The following is a 9,990-nucleotide window of genomic DNA, read 5'->3' on the forward strand; positions in this document are numbered from 1 at the left end:
CTGGCATGCGGCCAACTCAGGCTTTTCCTGGGCCGAAGGAGTAGTAGTATTTTAAGCATTCCTGGATTAAGGACACCCCTCAATGCCTGCACAAGAAACTTCTTCCATAAAACTATCATTCCATTCTACCTCATGATGTCTCTCTAGCCTCATATCAAACACTTCCTCAGATCTTTCTGAGTGGATCAGATTTTACTTTTCTATTAGTGCTATAATAACACCAGGCTTCTTTCTTTCATAATATTGGTCTCTTTTTAGAATTATATAACCATAAAAGGTAAAGGCCCTCCCGTTGATCATCGATTTGCTCGAGCGGGCCCAGTAACGTCTCCATTGGAGACTTTGTTGTTACTGTGTCTGGCATATCGAATACTCTCGGTAGCTTGCCGGGCTCTCCGAGAGGGGCGGAGGAATCGAACTCGGGTCAGTCATGTTGGCTGCATGCAAGGCAAACGCCCTACCGCTGTGCTATCGCTCCAGCCCTTAAAAGTAAAGGCCCTCCCGTTGATCATCGATTTGCTCGAGCGGGCCCAGTAACGTCTCCATTGGAGACTTTGCTGTTACTGTTTTTGGCATATCGGTGTTAGTAATGTTTGATGAGATATTCAGAGAAAAAGCAAATGCAACTTTCTGCCTGAGAAAACGAGAGTACGGCCCTTCAATGTAAGATAAGAGTGTAACAAAGTGGTTAACATATAAACTACAGGAATATTTCTTAAAATTGCATTTTCCCTTCCCGCTAACATCTCACAAATTATCTTTCTTTTTCTTATCCAAGGGAGTGTTTCTATCATTAATTTTTTAGCTTTAGGTAACATGGTTACAATAGTATTATTGTTTATGGTCTTAATGTACAAGATTATGACACACCACAATCACAAGAAAAGTGCTCAGGAAAGTGTTCGCTGCTGTCCCTGCCTTAAGGAAATTGAAAGGAAGAAACTTCAACTCTATTTTTCTCACTTCAACTTCATTTTAAGTCAAAGAGGGGTGTGGTAGGTAAAATAAAATATCCAGTGTCAGACCTCAACAGCGGAGTGCAAACAGCTGAGGAAAATAATAGTGATCTCCAAGATAGGATGAAAGATAGGAACCCTCTAGAAACCCAACAGAAGATGGATGAAAGACTTAAAAGAAATGAAGAGCACACCAGAAAACTAGGGCATGAGCTCAAGATGAATAAGAATGACTGGAGTCACTTAAGAACGAGGAATAATCTGATGAATAAAATCATGGAAAAGATTTTCCCAGAGTTGAGAAGTATATGCACCCAGATTCAAGAGGTCCAAAGGTCCCAGCCAAGAGATATCCAAATACTAAAAACATCCAAGACACATTGTAATCAAAATAACAAAAGATAAAAACATATAGAATGTTACAAATAATAAGACCAAAGAAGAAACTTGCATACAAAAGAGATCCTATAAGATTCATAGCTGATTTATCAAATAAGACTCTATGGGTCAGAAAGAAACTGGGGTGGGGGGAGGGGTCCAGGTGAAGTGAAAAAAAAGCTGAATGAAATGGGAACCTCACCAAGAATAATTTGTCCAGCTAGATCATCATTCAGATATGAAGGAATGATACAAAATTTCACAGACATCCAACAGCTTAGGAATTTCAGTATTCAAAAAGGTGAGACAAACCTCACAATCACACATACCTTGTACAAAATGATGGCAATAAATCCCTTCATATCAATAATCTCACTCAGTGCCAATGAACTGAACTCACCACTCAAGAGATACAGTGGCAAAATGGGTCAGAAAACTGAACCCCACATTCTGCCTGAACATTCAGAGTAAACACAGGCTCAAAGTTAAAGGTTAGAAAACAATCTTACAAGTAAATTTTAATTTTAAAAGGTCAAAGTAGCCACACTTATCTCAGACAACTGTGGCACTGTCCTCCCGTTGTTCATCAATTTGCTCGAGTGGGCACCAATAACATCTCCATTGTGAGACTTGTTGTAACTGTTTTTGGCATATTCACGGTCATGGTCCTCCCGTTGTTCATCGATTTGCTCGAGCGGGCCCAGTACCGTCTCCATTGGAGACTTTGTTGTTACTGTTTGGCATATCGAATACGTCACGGGGAGCTTGCCAGGCTCTGCCGTGTGGGCAAGATACTCTCGGTAGCTTGCCGGGCTCTCCGAGAGGGGCAGAGGAATCGAACTCAGGTCGGCCATGTTGGCTGCATGCAAGGCAAACGCCCTACCCGCTGTGCTATCGCTCCAACCCTTTGGCATATTATATACTTAAAATTAAAAATGATCATGAGGCAACCTTGTAAGGACAGGCCAAGTTCCTGTCCTAGCAAAGCCCCAGCAGCTACAATCACAACCAAACCACTACCGCCATGCCCCTGGCCAGACTGACTGCCCAATTAAATATCCTGGATTTTCTGGAGATATCTCACAAACAATACTAACATCCCAGTAAGAGTACATAGATTCGATGGGAATGTAACATAAAGGCCAACCAATCTCAACTAATAACACCAACATCAAAGGCTTAACTAGCAACAACAGCTTAGTAATAGCTCAGGCAAGAGCTTAACGTCCCCATGGCAAGATACAATTTTTACACACTTTCTTTTACTAAACTATTTTTTTAATCATTCCATTTGCCATTTAGTGGTAACAAGCAATGTAAAATTCATTATTATTCTGAGCCTGTTATGGGAGCAGGCTTGAGGGCTGGTTGGGAAAATGGAGACAATGGTAGAGGGAAGGTGATAGTGGTGGTGGGACTGGGGCTAGAATATTGAATGCCTGTGACAAATCATCATGAACAATTTTGGTGTTTAAATAAATAAAACATGGTGTTTAAAGTGGGGGGGGGAAATTAATTAAAAAATGAATTCTAAAAAGTGACTATAAGGGACAGGGATCGATAATTAAGGGATCGGGAGCTTGAGAGATAGCACAGCGGGTAGGGCGTTTGCCTTGCACACGGCCAACCCGGGTTCAATTCCCAGCATCCCATATGGTCCCCTGAGCACCGCCAGGAGTAACTCCTGAGTGCAGAGCCAGAAGTAACCCCTGTGCATCGCCAGGTGTGACCCAAAAAGAAAAAAAAATAATAATAATAATAATAATAATTAAGGGATCAATACATCAAGAAGGACTCACACTCCCAAATATATATGCTTCCAATAATGGTCCATCAAAGTATTTAAAACAGCTGCTAATAGACATGGAAAAGAATGACAGTAGCACAATAATTTCCGGGGATTTTAACACTTTTACCTCTGGAGAGATCATTTAGGCAAAGAGTCAACAAAGAAACAATGGTCCTGAAGAAAGAAATTGAATACATGGGCCTAGTAGAAATATATAAGGCTAATCATTATAGAAAAAAGGACTCCTATAACTTCCCATAATTGAATCAAGAGGAAACAAAAAACCTGAATAGACCAATTACTATCAAGGAAATCGAAATGATAATCAAAAGTCCCCCAAACAAAAGCCGAGCACAGATTAGTCCACTAGTGAGTTTTTCTAAACTTTTAAAAACCTACTTGCAATCCTTTCAGGTTCTTTCAGAAAGCTGAAGGAACAGGAATACTCCCAAACAGTTTTTTATGAGGCAAACATTACCCAAATACTAAGGCAAAACTGCAGACGTAAAGATAATACATCATGACCAAGAAGGATTCATCCCAGGGATGCAAGAATGGTTTAATATACAAAGTCAATTAACATTAAAACATTATCAATACAAAGAAAACTTTAAATCACATAATCATATCAATGACACAGAGAAAGCATTTTACAAGATCCAACACCCATTCATCATAGAAATTCTCACGAAAATGAGGGTTGAAGAAAATTTATCCAGTATCTTTAGAGCCACTTACCAGAAGCACACAGTAAAAATAAATCAATGTTGAAAAACTGGTGGCTGGGTAGATAGTACAGCAGTTAGGGCCATTGCCTTGCAGTCAACTGGGTTCAATCCCCAGCACCCCATATGACCCCCCAAGCACTGCCAGAAGTAATTGCTAACTGCAGAGTTAGAAGTAACCCCTGAGCATGGGTCAAGTGTGACCCAAAACAAAAGCAAACAAAAAAATAAATGGTGCAAACTAAAAGCCTTCCCTCTATGATCAGGCACTAGATAAGGTTACTCACTTTCACCAATATTCATTATTTAATGTCCTTGTCATACCAATTAAAAAAGGAGATGTTAAGGCATCCAGGTTGAATAAGAAGTCACTCTTACTATCTGTAGATAATCTGATACTGCACCTGGAAACCCTAAAATCTACCCAAAAGCATCTAGAAACAACAGACTTGTAAAGTGGCAGCCTACAAAGTCAATGTACAGAACCCCACAGTTTGTACAAATTCAATGCGATCCCTATAATGATACCCATGACATTCTTCAAAGAAATGGAGCAAACACTCCAGAAATTCATATAGAATAATAAGCCCCCATGAATAGCTGAAACAATTATTAGGAAAAAGAAAATGGGAGGAATCAACCTCCCTAACTTCAAACTCTGCTACCAAGCAGTAATAATTAAAACAGCATGGCACTGGAACAAAGGCAGAGCTGCACACCAATAGAACAGGGTTGAATATACTGACATCTCGCCCCAAACATATGATCATCTAATCTTTGACAAGGGAGCAAGAAATGTGAAGTGGAGCAAAGAAAGCCTCTTTTACAAATTGTGCTGGCAAAACTGGATGGCTACATGCCAAAAAATGGGCTCAGATCTCTGCCTAACACCATGTACAAAAGCAAGATCAGGGGTTGGAGCAATAGTACAGTGGGTAGGGCGTTTGCCTTGCACGCGGCCAACCCGGGTTTGATTCCCAGCATCCCATATGATACCCCAAGCACCGCCAGGAGTAATTCCTGAGTGCAGAGCCAGAAATAATCCCTGAGCATCGCAGGGTGTGACTCAAAAAGCAAAAAAAAAAAAAAAAAAAAAAAGTAAGATCAAAATGAATTAAAGACCTCTACATCAGACCGGAATCCATAAGGTACATTGAAGAAAAAGTTGGCAAAACCCTCCATGACATTGAAGCTAATGGTATCTTCAAAGATATCACGCCACTGGCCAGGCAAATGAAAACAGAGATAGACAAATGGGACTATCTTAAACTAAGAAGCTTCTGCACCTCCAAAGAAACAGTGACCAAAATACAAAGACAGTCTACAGAATGGGAAAGGATATTCACCCAAAACCCATCCGACAAGGGATTGATATTAAGGATATACAAAGTAGGGGTTAAACTCCGTAAGAAGAAAACATACAACCCCATCAAAAAATGGAGCAATGAAATGAACAGAAACTTTGTCAAAGAAGAAATTCGAATGGCTAAAAGGCACATGAGAAAATGCTCTACATCATTAATCATCAGGGAGATGCAGATCAAAACCACAATGAGATATCATCTCACACCACAGAGACTGGCCCACATCCAAAAGAACAAAAGCAAATGCCCTACCAGCTGTGCTATCGATCCGGCCCTATGGTGTTTCACTAATAAAAATTTTAAATAAATAAATAAAGCCCTATAGCTTTTCTATATGGAAATAATGAAATAGAAGAGAGGTCTTTTAAAAATCTCACTCACAATTGTGCCCCAGAAATATCAAGTACCTGGGGGTCAACTTAACAAAAGAGTGAATGATTTATACAAATAATACTATTAAATGTGAGGAACAAGAAATTAAGATAGAGCAAGCCAGAAGAACAATAAAACTGGCAGAATCACAAGAACCTGGTGGCCAGAACCTGGATGCCTCTTGGTGTGGAAAACCTCTGAGGCAAGGATCTTGTGACTACTTGATCTTTACCTGACCTCCCCAGCATTAAAAGAAAAAAAGTCATATATCATCAATTTTTTTTAGAGAATCTATTGTGAAGGAATTTCACTTAGCCTGATAAAAAGTTTTGCCTAAGTTACACTTCAGCCTGAAGAATTTTGTTTTGGGGCTGGAGAGACAGTACAGTACCGGGTAAAGTGCTTATCTTGCATGCACCTGACCCAGGGTTCGATCCCCAGAATCCCATGTGGTTCCCCCAAGCTCCACTAAGAATAATTTCTGAGTGCAAAGCCAGGAGTAGCCCCTAAACAACACCAGGTGTAATCCAGAAACTTGAAAAAAAAAAAGTTCCTGATTTTGCTTCCTGCTTTAGACAATAAAAATCATGTTTCATTGACTCACCCACCAGCCCTGCTCAGCCAATTCATGACTAAATCTCTGAGATGCAAGCCAAGCAGCTAAAATCCATGGACACACTAGTCTCCCTAGCTGAAAGCCTACAGCACCCTCTGAAGGGGGGCAGCCTATGCACCCATCCTGCCAGAGTCTCAATAGCCAAACCCACAACCACCACTGCAGCCGCACCAAGGGCTCAACTCCACCACTCCACTAATATTTTCTGCAGAAACTAGCTGTGAAAAAAATGCAGGTATCTGCGCTAAGAATTCTGGAGTTTTCTCGAAGTGTGGTCAAGCAGCCTCCTCCCAGTCCCCATATTTCTGTAAACCAGGAAAACCACGCCCACCTTCACAGCTGTTAACTCATTGACCCAGACCATAGATCCTCAAGTCTCTGGACCCTAGGACACCTCCCAATTCCTCAATACCGGAATTTCAGTAGAAGTATACCAGATTAGATGGGAGAGTAACTAAACTCAACAAACAAAACAATAACAAAGAAGGCTCAACTAGAAACAAAAAGCTTAGTAAATCTTTAGACAAGGGCTTAACTCCACAATGAGATATAGCAATTTTCACATTTAAAAAATGATATTTTTAAACATCAATTTTAATGTTTAAGCTTTGTTTTTAATCAATTTTAGCTCTAGAATTGTACTAACAATTGTGGCTGTGTCTACATTTAAAAATAATATTTTAATTTTTAAAGGAACAATCAGGGGGCTGAAGCAATAGTACAGCGGGTAGGGCGTTTGCCTTGCACGCGGCCAACGCGGATTTGATTCCCAGCATCTTGTATGGTCCCCTGAACACTGCCAGGGGTGATTCCTGAGTGCAGAGTCAGGAGTAACCTCTATGCATCGCTGGGTGTAACCCAAAAAGCAAAAAAATAAAAAATAAAATAAAATAAAGGAACAATCAGGGCTTTAGTCCTGAAGATTACAAGACCCTTGGCCCCATGCTGTTCTCCTATTCATTCTTAAAGGTAAAGGTAAAGGTAAAGGCCCTCCCGTTGATCGTCGATTTGCTCGAGCGGGCCCAGTAACGTCTCCATTGGAGACTTTGTTGTTACTGTGTCTGGCATATCGAATACTCTCGGTAGCTTGCCGGGCTCTCCGAGAGGGGTGGAGGAATCGAACTCGGGTCGGCCATGTAGAAATAAAGAACAGGGAAAAACGGAAACATCCCATGTTCATGGATTGGAAGGATTAATATTGTCAAAATGACAATCCTGCCCAAAGCACTACACAGATTCAAAGCAGTGCTTACAAAAATACCAATGACATTTTTAAGGACATAGATTAAGTGCTGTTGAAATTTGTGTGGCATAATTTTAAAAAATAAAAAACAGATTATACAAAAAATTCCTATGGGAAGCACTTCTCCCGATTTTAAATTATACTATGAATCTATAGTAACCAAAGCAGTATGGTACTGAAATAAGGACAGATGCTTGTATGAACGGTATAGAATTTAGAGTCCAGAGGCAGATTCTCAAGTAAATGGAAATTCAACAAAAAAGGTAAGGAAAAAGCCTATTAAAGAACTTTGGGGGAAATGGTCAAATGAAAAATAAAGAAGAAAGAAAGAAAGAAAGAAAGAAAGAAAGGAAGGAAGGAAGGAAGGAAGGAAGGAAGAAAGAAAGAAAGAAAGAAAGAAAGAAAGAAAGAAAGAACACCACACATAAAAATCAATTCAAAATAGATTAAGGTTTGGAGGAAGGAGGTGGATATACTGGTGATGGATGTAGTGTGGGAATTATGTACATGAAAAATCATCATTAGCAGTATTGTAAATCACAAAATCACAATCTGTCACTGTCACTGTCCTCCCATTGTTCATCGATTTTGCTCGAGCGGGCCCAGTAACGTCTCCGTTATGACAATTGTTACTGTGTTTGGCATATCGACTACATCTCGGGTTAGCTTGCCAGGCTTTGCCGTGCGGGCGAGATACTCTTGGTAGCTTGCCAGGCTCTCCAAGAGGGGCGGAGGAATCTAACTCAGATCAGCCATGTTGGCCACTTGCAAGGCAAATGCCCTACCCGCTGTGCTATCTCTCCAGCCCAAAACTCCAGTGGGAGAAAAGTAAAAATAAAGCCCTTGATAACAGACCTGAATCCATAAATTATACTGAGGAAAACAAAGGTATAACATTTCATAAGACTGAATCTAGATGTATATTTACTAATTCAATGGCCAAGAAAACAGAAGCAAAGATAAACAAATGGGACTATTTGAAACTACGAAGCTTCCACGTGCAAAAAACTAATGATCAGAATAAAAAGACAACCTACCGACTTAAAGAGAATATCTGTCCACCACTAATCTGATACAGGGTAAATTTCTAAGATATATAAATCACAAACAGAACTTAACAAGAAAAAAAACAATCCCATCATCAAAAAATGGGTGGGAGGAATGAACAGAAAACTCCCTCAAAGAAGACATACAGATGCCCAAAAGGTACATGAAAAATGTTCTGCATCACTTATCATCAGCGAAAAGCATATCAAACCTCCAAGGATATAGTATCTCACGCCAGTAAGAGCGACATACATCACAAAGAACAAAAACAACCAGATTTGGCATGGGTGGGGTTGAGGGGCGGGGAGGAACCCTCATTCACTATTGCTGGGGATGTTGACTAGTCCAACCTTTTTTGAAAACAGTATAGACACTTCTCAAAACACTAGGAATTGAGCGTCCACATGACCCAATAATTTTACTTCTTAGCATCTACTTTAAGAGTCCAAAACTCTAATCAGAAAAGACATCTGCAACATATTAATTGCAGCAATTTTCATATTAGCCAAAATCTGGAAACAACTCGAGTCCAAGAACAGAGGATTGGATAAAGAAACTAGGGTACATATACACAATGGAATATTACTTGGCTCTGAGAAAAAGATGAAATCATGCAACTTGCTGCCACATGAATGGATGCAGAGATCATCATGCTGAAGATAGTGAGAAAGAGAGGAACAATTCAACAGAATGATATCCCTCATATGTGGAGCAAAGGAAACATAGTAAGGAATATAAAACGCTTACCATGGCAAGAGGGCTGGTGAGGAAAATCAGATAGGGTATGAAAGATGGGAGAACACACTGGGACAATGATGGAAGCAGACACTCTAGTAGAATGTTTTATGCCCAAAACTCTATCATTAATATTATTGTAAGTCGTGATGACTAGAATATTATTTTTATTTTAAAAGAAACCTGATCTAATAACCCTAGGAACCTGCCTAGTCACTTAGAAGAACAAGTAAAAATAAAATCAGAAATCAATAAGAAATATCAGTACAGTAATCTGAGATTTTAAAAAACTGTATCATCTGGATGATCCATACATCTTACAATAAGAAAAACATGTAATGTGTATTTAATTTAAATATATATAAAGCAAGCAACACTTTTCATTACAAAAGATAAAGAATCTCACGAAGAAAAGCAGGCAGTAAGGACAAAGTAAACAGATCATGCAAAATCAGAAATAGCACAGCACAGTATGTTGGGTACTTGGTTAAAAGTAAAACTTGCAGGGGGCCGGAGCCATAACACAGCAGGTAGGGCATTTGCCTTGCACATGGCCAACCCAGATTAGATTCCCAGCATCCCATATGGTCCCCAGAGCACCGCCAGGAGTAATTCCTGAGTGCAAAGCCAGGAATAACCTCTGTGCATCACCAGGTGTGACACAAAAAGAAAAAAAAAGTAAAACTTGCAGTATGATGATGAAATGAGCACAAAAGTCATAGTAAGGTCATAATAAATTCATGTACTTTAGAACAATAAACATTA

Source organism: Sorex fumeus, unplaced genomic scaffold, assembly GCF_029834395.1.
Source record: "Sorex fumeus unplaced genomic scaffold, SorFum_2.1 ptg000028l, whole genome shotgun sequence".
NCBI classification, from domain to species: domain Eukaryota; kingdom Metazoa; phylum Chordata; class Mammalia; order Eulipotyphla; family Soricidae; genus Sorex; species Sorex fumeus.